Consider the following 13,527-nt stretch of genomic DNA (forward strand, 5'->3'; position numbering starts at 1 on the left):
CAGGCAGTAACTCCCCCCCCCCCACGGCCATAGAACTAACCCTGAAGGACCTACCAACCCGGGGCAGAATTTCCATGCTATACAAACGCCTCCAGAGAGACTTTCTTGCCTTCAGGACCCAATCTATGGCATAATGGGAAGCAGACCTGGGCCACCCGGTGGAGCATCAGGCCTGGGTGGACATCTGGACTCGCGCTCACTCGTCGTCTGCATGCATTACAAACAGAGAATGCGCCTACAAGATCTTACTGCGATGGTACTATCCCCCTCTTCGTCTCCACCACATGAACCACACTCTGGGTCCGGCCTGCTGGAGGCGATGCGGACAGATAGGATCCTTCTTCCACATGTGGTGGACCTGCCCCAAAGTCCAAGGCTTCTGGAGACAATGCTTAGGGGCCATTGACGACATCACACAAATAATACTTCCCTTAGACCCCGAGCCCATCCTCCTGGGCCTTCCGATAACCGGGACATACCCAAGAACAGGCCCCAAGGCCTAGCTCCTGTCCCAATGTTTACTAGCGGGGAGAATAGTGGTGGCCCGCAAATGGAAATCTGCCGAGGGCCCCCTCCTTCCCCTCTGGTGGTTGAAGGTATGGGATGTGCTGATAGCAGAAAAAGTGACGGCAGCCAGAGCGGGCCTCCTCCAGCGCTTTCAGAACATTTGGAACCCTGTTCTTGACTTTTATAGAGACTTTCCGGCCCTGACTTACAAACCGCAATTAGCCAGGAAAGTCCTGGAATGCAGAGATGCCCCACAGGAGCAAGAATGAAGGAGGGGACCCTTGAAAGGCTTCATAATCTTGTGGAGGGTGGGAAAAGTGAAAAGATGGGCTTTACAATAATGCATTTTAATTATTGGTAAATGTCGGTACTGTTATCACCCTGCCTTGTTCAAAAATAAACACATTTAAAAAAAAAACTAATGACGAAATAAAGAATTGAGTAAACGTTCATATGTGAAAAGAAGATTGCATGTGTGACGTGCACTATAGAAAATGCAAGCCGTTCAATAATTGTACAGATGCAGCAACGCAAGTAGACTAAGTGATCATAGAAGCCAGCTATACGCAGTGAATAGACTGCAGGCGAAGCCGCCACTGTATAGAAAACTGGACATCAGTGCCATGAATTATTAAGCTCAGACTCGCAGAGAAAGAAGGATCTAGAGCTGTGTTGCAGCAAAGAATTAGCTGGGATCGTGAAAATGAATGGCGAAGCTGCCTGGCCTGGTGACAAGGCTGAAGAAGCCAAGATTGGTTATCAATTCTTGAAGGCGGCAAACGTGCGTAGCTGAATCATTCCTTGTGAAGGTACAAAGAAAGAACACCATGTGTGCCAAGTTTTATTAATTTAAGTCAATTAAATGCAGCAGAAAAGACCAAATTGCGTTCTCTTGTCAGGTTAGCAAAGGATGGGAATAGAGTTGGGAGAGGAGTTCTAGAACAAGTGATAGTGTGTGCTCACACTCCCTTATATTCCCAGAGACAAGAATACACTGCAAGGCAAAGTTCAAAGACGATCTTCATGGCAGAAGGCATGGGTGATGAGAGATGTTGGGCTAATTGTGTGGGTAGGTACAGTCAAGTCCACCTCCTGGCACCTGGGGTATGAGCTTACTTGCTGCTAGTGAGCCAAATGTTCCATACTGGCACGAGAGTGCCAACCAATTATAGAGGGCCATATAACGAAGGGCCTTATAGTTTGAGAGCCAATGATATACCGTGTACGTAATAAAGTTGAAGATGACTTGCTCTAGAGGTGGGCACAAGATGTCCACCTGACAGTAGAGACCCAATCACAACCCAACCCCTTATAGAAAGGATACTTAGATGTTCCCCTTGAACCTATCACAATTTGTCGTAGGTTTTTCGCATTTGTCATGTAGTATTACGTCACGTATGAGAACTCTTTTCTATATAAATGTAATGTTGTAATGAAATGCCTTGAGAGACTCGAGCAAACGTCCGTTGATGTCCGTTGTAACTCCCTGTTTTTCAACAATTGATATTAAAACAGAAATACTTTGCCATCTTCCTGAGTTGGTTGGCTAATTTGGTGTCGCAGTTATTCTGCATCCCACCCATTGCATGCCAAAGGGCTCCAAAAGCTCATTATCTTTCATTTCATTACTGAATGTAACTCAGGTGGAATTTCACATTTATTTTTCTCTAAATAAGTAAACCTAATATGAAACACCGCCCACGCGTGAAGATAAACGTTTCTCACGGAAGAAATTACGCTGCTTTCGTACTGAGCGTAATGAAGGCATATTACGCGCGCAGAGACATGCATGTCAGAGCTAATTTCCTAATTAACCTAAATCCACGCACGCTGTGCTCACGTTACAAGGCACTGGAGAACTACCTCAGAAATGTCCACTGGAATGTATACTACATTTGCGAGCGTGCACAAACATGATGGCTAATTTCCTTCCAAAAGCGCTTTCTGGTTTTAAATCTGAACTTAAAATGTGTTCAGTGTCTGATGTACAGGAGGTCTGGGCACTGCAGCCGCAAGCAGAGCAGATCCCCAGTCAGCTATTTGCTGTTAATGTTTTGTTTTGTGACCAGTTCATGTGTGACGTCCAACACTGTTGTCCAGCTAGGAGTGCACACACAGGGCAACATTTTAAAAATACATAATTAATATTGTCATGATAACAATAATAACATTTTTTCAAAGATATCTTTTTTTGAATTGTTAAACCAAATTCAACACATCAAGCATTGTACACAGATCAACCAACGCTCTCACTTCCTCATTTCAATACCGGTTTCCCTTCTTTGCTCCTCTGTTCCAGGGGTCTCGCTTCTCCTCTCTACTACTCATCTAACTTTCCTCCTCGACCTTCCTCCACACACTACTCTGTCTGACTACTCATCTATCTTTCCTCCTCGACCTTCCTCCCCACACTACTCTGTCTGACTACTCATCTATCTTTCCTCCTCGACCTTCCTCCACACACTACTCTGCCTTGTGGCCTCTCTTAACTTCAGGAGTCTATTTTTCTGCTCCCCTTCTCTGAGGAATTCATCTGGCCCCTTCTACACCAATCATGTGTTTCTTTAGCACTGCCTCTCCTTCCCTGCTCATTGGTGTTCACTCCTCCCGTTCACTATTCATTCCCTGCTCTCTTTCTTCAGTTGTGTTCTCCCCTCGTCTTTTCTGATGTTCTCTGCCATTTCACTTCCTCTTCCCCCTCTCCTTTCTTCTCCTCTCTTCTCCCCTTCTCGATGTTCTGCTCCGCCTCAATTCCCCCTTCCTCCTCTACGTGCTTCTCCTCTCTTGTCCTCTTCTCGATGTGCTGCTCCACCTCACTTCCCCCTTCCTCTTCTCTGTGCTTCACCTCTCTTCTCCCCTTCTAGATGTTCTGCTCCAGCTCACTTCCCCCTTCCTCCTCCCCGTCTTCCCCTCTCTTCTCCCTTCTCGATGTTCTGCTCCACCTCACTTCCCCTTTGCTCCTCTCCGTTCTTCTCCTCTCTTCTCCCCATCTCAATGTGCTGCTCCACCTCACTTCCCCCTTCCTCCTGTCTGTGCTTCACCTCTCTTCTCCCCTTCTTGATGTTCTGCTCCACCTCACTTCCCCTTTACTCCTCTCCATTCTTCTCCTCTCTTCTCCCCAGCTCAATGAGCTGCTCCACCTCACTTCCCCCTCTCCATTCTTCTCCTCTCTTCTCCACTTCATGTTCTGCTCCACCTCACTTCCCTCTTCTTCCTCTCCGTTCTTCTCCTCTGTTCTCCCTTTCTCAATGTTCTGCTCCACCTCAGTTCCCCTTCCTCCTCTCCCTTCTTCTCCTCTCTTGTCCTCTTCTCGATGTTCTGCTCCACCTCACTTCCCCCTTCCCCCTCTCCGTTCTTCTCCACTCTTCTCGCCATCTCAATGTTCTGCTCCACCTCACTTCCCCCTCTCTCCTCTACGTTCTTCTCCTCTCTTCTCCATGTTCTGCTCCACCTCACTTCCCCATTTCTCCTCACTGTTCTTCTACTCTTTTCTCCCCTTCTCGATGTTCTGCTCCACCTTACTTCCCCCTTCCTCCTCTCCGTTCTTCTCCTCTCTTCTCCCCATCTCGATGTTCTGCTCCACCTCACTTCCCCTTCCTCCTCTCCATTCTTCTCCTCTCTTCTCCCCATCTCGATGTTCTGCTCCACCCACTTCCCCCTTTCTCCTCTCTGTTCTTCTCCTCTTCTCCCCATCACAATGTTCTGCTCCACCTCACTTCCTCTTCCTCCTCTGTTCTTCTCCTCTCTTCTCCACTTCTTGATGTACTGATCCACCTCACTTCCCCCTTCCTCCTCTCCGTTCTTCTCCCCATCTCACTGGCTGGACAGTGACATGGATGCCACCGCAGGGTCTTTGGAGACTACGTTGGACTCTTTGGGCTTCTCTCATTTTATTAGAGACCCCACACACATAAAGGGACACAACCTGGATTGGGTTTCCTCTCATAATCTCAATTTGGCTGATATGGTAGTTATTCCATGCCCCTGGTCAGACCACTTCTGTATTTATTTCCAAACGTGTATCAACTGGGCGAGACTAAGGTTCTCATACCAGTGGGAAGTTTTAAGAAACTAACCTTAGAGAATCTAGCTTCCTGGGCCACGACTTTGAATACGGATATCTCCAACATAGGACTAGAGGAGATTACTGATACTCTCGTGAAATCCCTAAGAGCGGTAACAGAGAGCCTGGCCCCCTTATAGGTAATATAGCAGACGAAATACAAAAGTAATACCTGGTTCAACAATACTCTCAAAGTCGAATTATTGTATGCATGGCGACAGTGCCGAGATAAACCTAGCCTGGATGCCTTTAAAAAAAGCTGCAACTTCTTATAAAATGGCGATTATACTAGCCAAAAAAAAGGAATCTCTGAACCTCAGAATAGTAAATGGTACATCGAATAGCAAAGACCTCTTTAAAATATTAAAAGAGCAGGAACACCCAAAGGGCCCCAATCAAGATTCTGTCATAAAGGATGAGACATGGTGTACAAACATTCAGGAAGCCATGTGCAATGAATTGGAAAAGATGAAAGTTTCCATTGAAGAATAGAAACTGCTTTTGAGCAAACATGATCTTGAAGCCAATTTTCCCCAGTTACCTATAAAGGACAAGAAGCCTCAGACCTTTAATTTTACGCCTGTTTCAAAAGCAGAACTATTGAAAATAATTGCACAGCTAAAAACCACTAGCTGCAAGGGTGAACCCTGCTCAGCGCTTTTGATCAAGGAGTGCTCTCCCTTACTTATTCCAGCCATCCCAAAATTTGTGAATGCTTCTTTTGCGCAGAATCGTGTTCCGGATGACCTCAAGAACGCCTGGATCACCCCTTTATTGAAAAAACCCAAACCTCTGCCCAATGACTTACGCCAGCTACAGACCCATCACCAACACTCCCTTCCTGTTGAAGATTCTGGACAGAGTCGCCTATAACCAGATCTCACATCATCGAAAAATAACTCCCAGATTCTTCATAAATACCAGTTGGGATTTCGGCAATGTCATGGGAAAGAGACCGCTCTTTTAGCCCTAAAATCACAGCTACTTCAAATTCTTGATGGAGGCCAAACAGCCCTATTGATGATTTTGGATCTTTCGGCAGCCTTTGACCTTGTGGATCATTCCATCTTGTCCACCAGGTTAAGGGCTATTGCCCATTTCCCGTCACAAGCTACCCAATGGGTTACATCTTTTTTTTAGTGGGAGAAAGGGAAGAGTGGCTAGCGAGTCTGCAAAGGCCAAACCAACGCTTCTGCTGTTCGGCGTCCCTCAAGGAGCTTGTGTCTCCCCATGTTTCTACAACATTTGTATGATATCTTTCTTTCACATGTTGGAACAAGAGGGTGTCATCGCTATCTCAGCCTCTTCACGAGAGAGGGCAGAGCGAGCCTAGTGATCAAAAGGACCATAAACCCTTCACCTGCCCACCATCTGACTTATCCCCTCTCTCGTTTGAGCATAGTGCCTCCAAACTACTTGTACCAACACTCCTCAAGCTCCTCTTAATTTACAAGCCCCTCCCCGGACTTAAATTGTTTCTCATCGTGACCTGTACCTCCTTGTCTTTCCTTTTACAAATTCACTAAATGCTCTGATGGATGACTTGAAACAGCGAGAAATCTACAGCTCCCAATAATTGAAGTTGGCTTTATTTTATCTGACCACTCTCTGGCCTCCCTCCACAATCTACAAACTCATATTCAAGGTAACTATGGCAACCACATGACTGTGTCATCCTTTCTAACCACTGAAAACCTCACTAGTGTAACCCTTCTCTTTCTTTCTACTCTCTCCTCCACTTCTATGTCTCTGATCCCCCACTTTTATTTTCCTACCACCACCTCATCCATTTCCAAATGCAAGTTTAAACCTGACCCTCAACCTTGGGGTCCTCTTTATCTGCTGGATCTTCAGACCAATGCAATCACATCGACCCCACTGCGTCTAGACTAAAATGCTATTGGCTCATGACTGCTGGTACCTGGATATCTTTTCTCAAAGGTCCAAATCAAAGCACCTCTCACATGTAAGCATGGCCTCTACCATGAGCGCTTAGGGTAGAATTATCAAGAAGCTGTACGTGATTATCAGCATGCATTAACCAAAATAACCCCTTCCTTACCACAGTCTCCACCCCTCTCTGCACTTATGCTTGAAATCAGGGTGTTGTGTATCTGTTTAACCATTCCTATTAGCCACCCCCCCTCACAGTTCATAACTTTAAAAATGACAAAACTGGGATAAAATCCCAGCTCCGTCAAGCAAATTATGAATTCCTTGTTTGTTCCTGGGCACATCACTTGATCTCGATATTTGATTCTGACTCTCGACTTACTCCTGGAGACGTACATTTGATTTGTTAAGAATTTATCATGAGTAACACAGACTTACCCTTCATTTACACCTCGAGAGGTATAGTTGATTCACAAAGAAGCTTTGATGAGTAACTCTGACTTAACTTTGTCTTACTACCGGAGAGGGATATCCAATTCTTGAAGAAGTTCCTAAGACTAGCTCTGATTGCCCCTCGACTTACTCCTGGAGAGGGATATCCGATTCATAAAGAAGATCCTATGAGTAACTCTGAGTTACCCTTGACTTACTCCTGGAGTGGGGTTTTCGTTTATGAAAAGTTACTATGAGTGACTCCGACTTACCTTTCACTTACTCCTGAAGAGGGATATTCAGTTCATTCAAAAGTTACTATGAGGGACCCTGACTTACCTTTCACTTACTCCTGGAGAGGGATGTTCGATTCATGAAGAAGTTCCTAAGAGTAACCCTGATTGCCCCTTGACTTACTCCTGGGGATGGATATCCGATTAATTATGAAGTTCCTATGAGTGACTCTGACTTAAGTTTGACTTACTCCTGGAGAGGCATAATGAATTCATGAAGAAGTTCCTATGAGTTACTCTGACTTTCACTTGACTTACTCCTGGAGAGCGATATTCGATTCATGAAAAGTTACTATGAGTGACTCTAACTTACTCCTGACTCACTCGGAGTAACCCATAAAAGGCAGGAGCAAGTCAGAGCCACTCATCAAAGCCTTTCCGTGAATCAAAAGCCCTAAGAGTAACTCTGAGTTACTCCTAGTAGCTGGATGAGACTGTTTTGTGGTCAATTCACAAAGCCAACTCGTTTCCTTCTGAAACAAGTGTCAGGGTGCTTCCCAGCCATGTTTCTTTAATCTGTGTCCTATAAAATGCTTGTTTGGACATGCAGATTTGTTGGCGCCCATGGGAGAATTCGCTCTAGGCGCCTCATCAAATCTGTTCTGACCTCTTGGCTCTGCAACAATTGACTTAATTTGAAATTAGTTTCTGTGTGCTTTTCTTTCACAGCTATGTTTTTTTAAAAAAAGCGCTGTACACAGATGAGAGATAAACAATTATTCCTTGAATTAATTGGGGTGTCTGAACTCAAACTTCTCTGGTATAGAAGAAGAAATGTTATAGCTAATCACACAATCTGCTGATTGTTTATTCGGTTGGACTGCACAAGCTATGGGTAGTGTTGCTTGCTCACACGATCAGCAGCGCAACAGAGGGAGAGCTCGAGCGTTGGATCGGGGAGAGTGAGAGGAGTCAGTTGGAAGAAGTAACGGAGGGAGAGAGGCAGCGGACGGCGCTCATCTCCCCAAACCCCTTGTATGCATTATATACATAGAAATACTGTGTTAAATATTATTAAAATACAATCCCCAATAAAGCCCTCTTACTTACCTTTTATCCGCATCCGCCCATACCTCATTGAGTACTATGCCAAGTTCATTAAGGTATTTTCAGATCACACAGTCAACCTAAGAAGCCTGTTGAAGGTCAACAAGAAATTAACATGGGATGAAGAGTGTGAAAGTGAATTCAAGTTTATAAAGGAAGCATTGGCTGGAGCTCCAGCACTCCATAATTACGTGAGAGGAAGGCGGACAGTTATTACCACGGATGCCAGCAACGTAGGGCTAGGAGCGACGTTAATACAATTTCATGAAGGAAGGGAGTTTGTGATAGCATTTGTCTCACAGCTACTCAAAGGAGCAGAGAAGGCCTATGCGACTATAGAGAAAGAGGCCCTAGCCATCAAGTGGGCTACTGCGAAATTCAGGAGTTTTGTTTGGGCTTTAAGTTTGAAATTCACACAGACCACAAGCCCCTGGTGGAAGTGTTTGCCACAAAAGGTTTGGATAAAGTTTCGAGCAGAATTCGGAGGTGGGTGTCCAGGTTACAAGAATTCAATTTCACCATGGTTTATATTCCTGGTACGAAGACCCGCACGGCGGATTGTCTGTCAAGATTGACCAATTGCAGTGACATTAAGGAGGATATAGATGAACATGAAATGATCTGTGAATTGTCAGATGCAGCAATATCTAGACAAGAATGGGATGAGGAAATGATGAAAGACACTATATTATTAAGGGTCATGATAAAAAAAAGGAAGAAGCGAGATGGAACAAAAGTAAAATGCTAGAGGATGGAGCCATTGCATTCTGGAATGTCAGAAATGAACTATATGTCCAAAGTGGATGCCTAATGAGAAGCGACAAGTTGATACCTCCAGAAGGGCTCAGAGAGAAAATCATCCATCTGGGTCATGAAGGCCATCAAGGCATGGTGAAAACGAAATGCAGGATAAGGAACACTTATTGGTGGCCTGGGTGTAACATGCAGGTGGAAAGAAGAATCAGGAGCTGTATCCTTTGCTTGAAGAGTGACAAAGTGTGTATGGGGGCGAAGTATCCTATGGTGTTGGGAGACATACCAGAGGCACCCTGGAAGAAAATTGTGATTGATGTGTTGGGTTCGATATGGAGTGAGGGTTGTTCGACGTTTTGTTTGGTTGTGATTGATATGTTGACGAGATGGGTAGGGATTGCATTCACTTCTCAGGTTACGACTCAGAAAGTTATTGAATTTATGGAAGAGTTGTGTGAGCGTGAAGGGTATCCGGAAGAAGTGCTGACAGACAATGGTCCGCAGTTTAAATCTAGAGCAATGGAGAAATATCTGCAAGAGAGGACTATCATACATAGGGTTGGTGCCATTTATCACCCACAATCCAATGGTGTTGTAGAGAGATACAACAGGGCGATCAAGGATGCCATCAGGTGGGCTTGGTCAAATGGGAAAGAGTGGAAAACAGCGGTGAGAGAGACTGTAGTAGCTCATAGATTCACACCGCATAGTACCACAGGAGTCTCCCCCTTTGAGCTAAGTAGAGGGAGGAAAGCAAACACTAAATTATTTTCAGGGTGGATGAGTGCAGTGGCTGGCAAAGAAGTGGATTTGGGTGATGTGGAGAACAACATTAGGCAGAAGCAGCTGACCAACAAAATGCAACATGATGACAAGAGGTTTAAGAGAGGAAGAGAGCCATGTGTTGGGTTTTGGGTTTGAATTAAGGTTCCAGTGGCTTTGAGAGAGAATGTTTGTCAGTGGTCCAGACCGATTGAAGATGTGGAAGTTTTGTGGCATGCAGTGAAAACCAGTGATGGGAGAGTGTGGAACAATGAGAGAGTAATGGTGTTGACGGAAGAGGAAAGAGCAGGTGTCGGAAGAAGTTTGGTGTGGAGTGGAGTGATTGGAAGTGGTGGATCTCCAGGAAGTCAGTCTAGTTCTGGTTATAGGTCTAGTGCTAGTTCCAGTTCCAGTTCTGTGAAGCTATTTTCTTTGGCAGAGAATACAGATATGCCTCGAGAGACATCTAGGAGGACATCAAGAGTTGGCAGGAGTTACAGTAGGCCCGGACATTTAATGGACTATGTGAATTCTTAATTCAGGTGTTGTTCCTTATGAAAGAAAGGGGATGTGTAGTGTTGCGTGCTCACGCGATCAGCAGCGGAACGGAAGGAGAGCTTGAGCATTGGATCAGGGAGGGCGAGAGGAGTCGGTTGGAAGAAGTAACGTAGGGAGAGAGGCAGCGGACGGCACTCATGTCCCCAAACCCCTTATATGCATTATATACATACAAATACTGTGTTAAATATTATTAAAATACAATCCCCAATAAAGCCCTCTTACTTACCTTTTATCCATGTCCGTCCATACTTCACTAGACCTGTTCATGAGGCATCCTTTAGGCTTTAGTGTGCGGCCAACATGCAGTGGGCAAATCCATGCGAGATAGTGACAGACTGCGCATGACAACAGCTAGCAGCCCGAAAGAACTAGCCTATCAAATAATGACATATTTAATAACTCCTCTAATAATTGAACTCATATTGAAGATATGCAGTTATCAGATTGCAACATCCAGAAGCAGTGCAGATAATCATAAGCCGCTGCAGGCAGATGGTTACTGCCCAGTACCCCGCGAAGCAGTGCAGAGAATCATAATCCGCTGCAGGCAGATGGTTACTGCCAAGTACCCGCGAAGCAGTGCAGAGAATCATAAGCCGCTGCAGGCAGATGATTACTGCCCAGTTACCCGCAAAGCAGTGCAGAGAATCGTAAGCCGCTGCAGGCAGATGGTTACTGCCCAGTACCCATGAAGCAGTACAGAGAATCTTAAGCAGCTGCAGGCAGATGATTACTGTCCAGTTACCTGCAAAGCTGTGCAGAGAATCATAAGCCACTGCAGGCAGATGGTTACTGCCCAGTACCCGCGAAGCAGTGCAGAGAATTTTAAGCAGCTACAGGCAGATGATTACTGTCCAGTTACCCGCAAAGTTGTGCAGAGAATTTAAGCCGCTGCCAGAGGATGGTTACTGCCCAGTACCCGTGAAGCAGTGCAGAGAATTGTAAGCCGCTGCAGGCAGATGGTTACTGCCCAGTACCCGCGAAGCAGTGCAGAGAATCTTAAGCAGCTACAGGCAGATGATTACTGTCCAGTTACCCGCAAAGTTGTGCAGAGAATCATAAGCCTCTGCAAGCAGATGGTTACTGCCCAGTACCCGTGAAGCAGTGCAGAGAATCATAAGCCGCTGCAGGCAGATGATTACTGCCCAGGCCACCGGACCGCCACATTCACTGTACAGAACTGTGTGTAATTAGAAAGTCATATGGCCTCATCTAATGTTTGGTGGTGCAGTATAAAATTGCTAATAATGGAATTATTGCTGCTTTTACAGCACCACAAATTCAGAGCACCAACATTGAAACGCTCAAAAAACGACCTGGGGCCTCATCACAAGTCTGGCGATAACCCTTAAATGTGGTGGGAGCACTATTACCACTGCATTTAAGGGTCCGCCAGATCATGGCTTTGGCTGAGCTCTGAGCTGGGGGGAAATCCCTGGCAAAATTGCCGATTTTTGGCGCGATGACCGCCGGCAGGAAATCCGCTGGCGGTAATAGTGCAAATTTTCCCCATTGGGCCCAATGGGGAATGAGGAATTCCCGAATGGGCCCAATGGGGAATGGGCAATAACCCTTCCGCCAAACCCGTGATCCGGCGCTAATAGCGCCGGGTAGTTTGGCGGTAGGGCTATTGTGTGGAGGAAATCATTACTGCATGCATTGTTACTGCATGCTGAAACATCCAATCCCCAATAGGGTGCAATAGGACTCCAAAATGGGGAGTAACTGAAGGATGCGTATGACTCTGAATCATGCTGACCCTCCCCGTTACTGCATGCTTGCCACAGAGGAAATACTGCCAAACTCTAAATGAGGTCCATAGTTTGACTTTTATTAGAGTGCCATTGTATTGTATCTTATTTCTAAAGTGCGGAACCAAGGCCCGAAGGCATCTGCATGCTGAAAGCAGACCAGTAAAGCAGTAAGATAGTTCTTAAAACAGAAAGGTTTTAAGAGTTTTTCGAAAGAGCAGGTGATCAGACATCCCTAGCAGGTGTTGAGGGAGTGAATTCCACAGTACCGGAGCGAGTACAGAGCAGAGCAAGAACGCCCTCCGGACCGTGACTTGCAGAAACGTGTAAATATCAATAAACTTTGGGAGCCCCCGATAGCAGACGTCATGAGGGCACATAGCAGATCAGCTTTGCTCGAAGAAATTGATGCAGGTAATAGGAATACGTGCCATCTCAGTCCTCCGAGTCCTCACTCGGCAGCAAGAAACCCTGTATATAAGGTGTTATTAGTGATCTGAACAGCATCCTGAGAAAGCTGCATGGTGCTTCTGCAGATGTTGAGGATGGATGTGGGAGGCCTGATTCAAAGTCATGCTACAGCACCTGAGTAGATGCATTCCATGCCTGCTGGATCCTCCCTTCCAGTCGAGTGTGAAGCCTTACCTAAGGGGAGTTTCCACAGTGAAGACACTGTGGTACCAGTGCATTGACTGCATGACTCCACATCCTTAGCAGATGAGAGCCAGGGCCACCCATGCAAAACCCCTTGATTGGAAACATGCTGTGTGGACTGCAGCCGCAACTTGGGTCTCCGTGTTGGGCCTCCAATTTATAAACACTCCGTCATCATTTGGATAACTCAGGCCAAGGTGATTTTGCAGTCATGATGAACAATGAGAGTTCAACCACGCCCTTTATGACAGCAGTGGCCACTCATATTGAGCATTGCCACCTTAATCCTGTATATATATATATATATATATAGTTTCAACAGATTCTGTGTCCACACAAGGACGCTCAATTACGGACCGGCAGCCATGCATGTGTCTGCAGTGAGCAGGATCAGTGGAGAACATTATGTCCCCCAGAAGGGGAGCTGTCAATATGGCAGTGGAAACCGCCGCATTGGCCAGAAATTTGCTTTGAAATAATCTACGTGTGTCTAATTATGTAGTGTATTGTATTAAATGCCCTTCTCACAAGGCGTGTATAAGAGAGACTGTAACAACGGTAAAGAATCTGATTGGAGAACACATATCAACTATACAGAATCGTAATTTGAAGTTTCCCATTTGTGAGAAATCTGAGGGGATTCTCACATTTAACCCGCTTAAGACCCCTCCTCAGGTAACCAAGATAAGAGTAAGACTGCTATATTCTGACCCAGGGAGTGAGGCTGCAAAGGGGTTCTACTGGGATGAGGGTCTTTGAAAAGCAGAAGTGGGATGCCCGAAGATGAAATCTGGCATCCATCTTTTCCTAA

This window comes from Ambystoma mexicanum, chromosome 14 (genome assembly GCF_040938575.1).
Source record: "Ambystoma mexicanum isolate Mex_15411 chromosome 14, UKY_AmexF1_1, whole genome shotgun sequence".
NCBI classification, from domain to species: Eukaryota; Metazoa; Chordata; class Amphibia; order Caudata; family Ambystomatidae; genus Ambystoma; species Ambystoma mexicanum.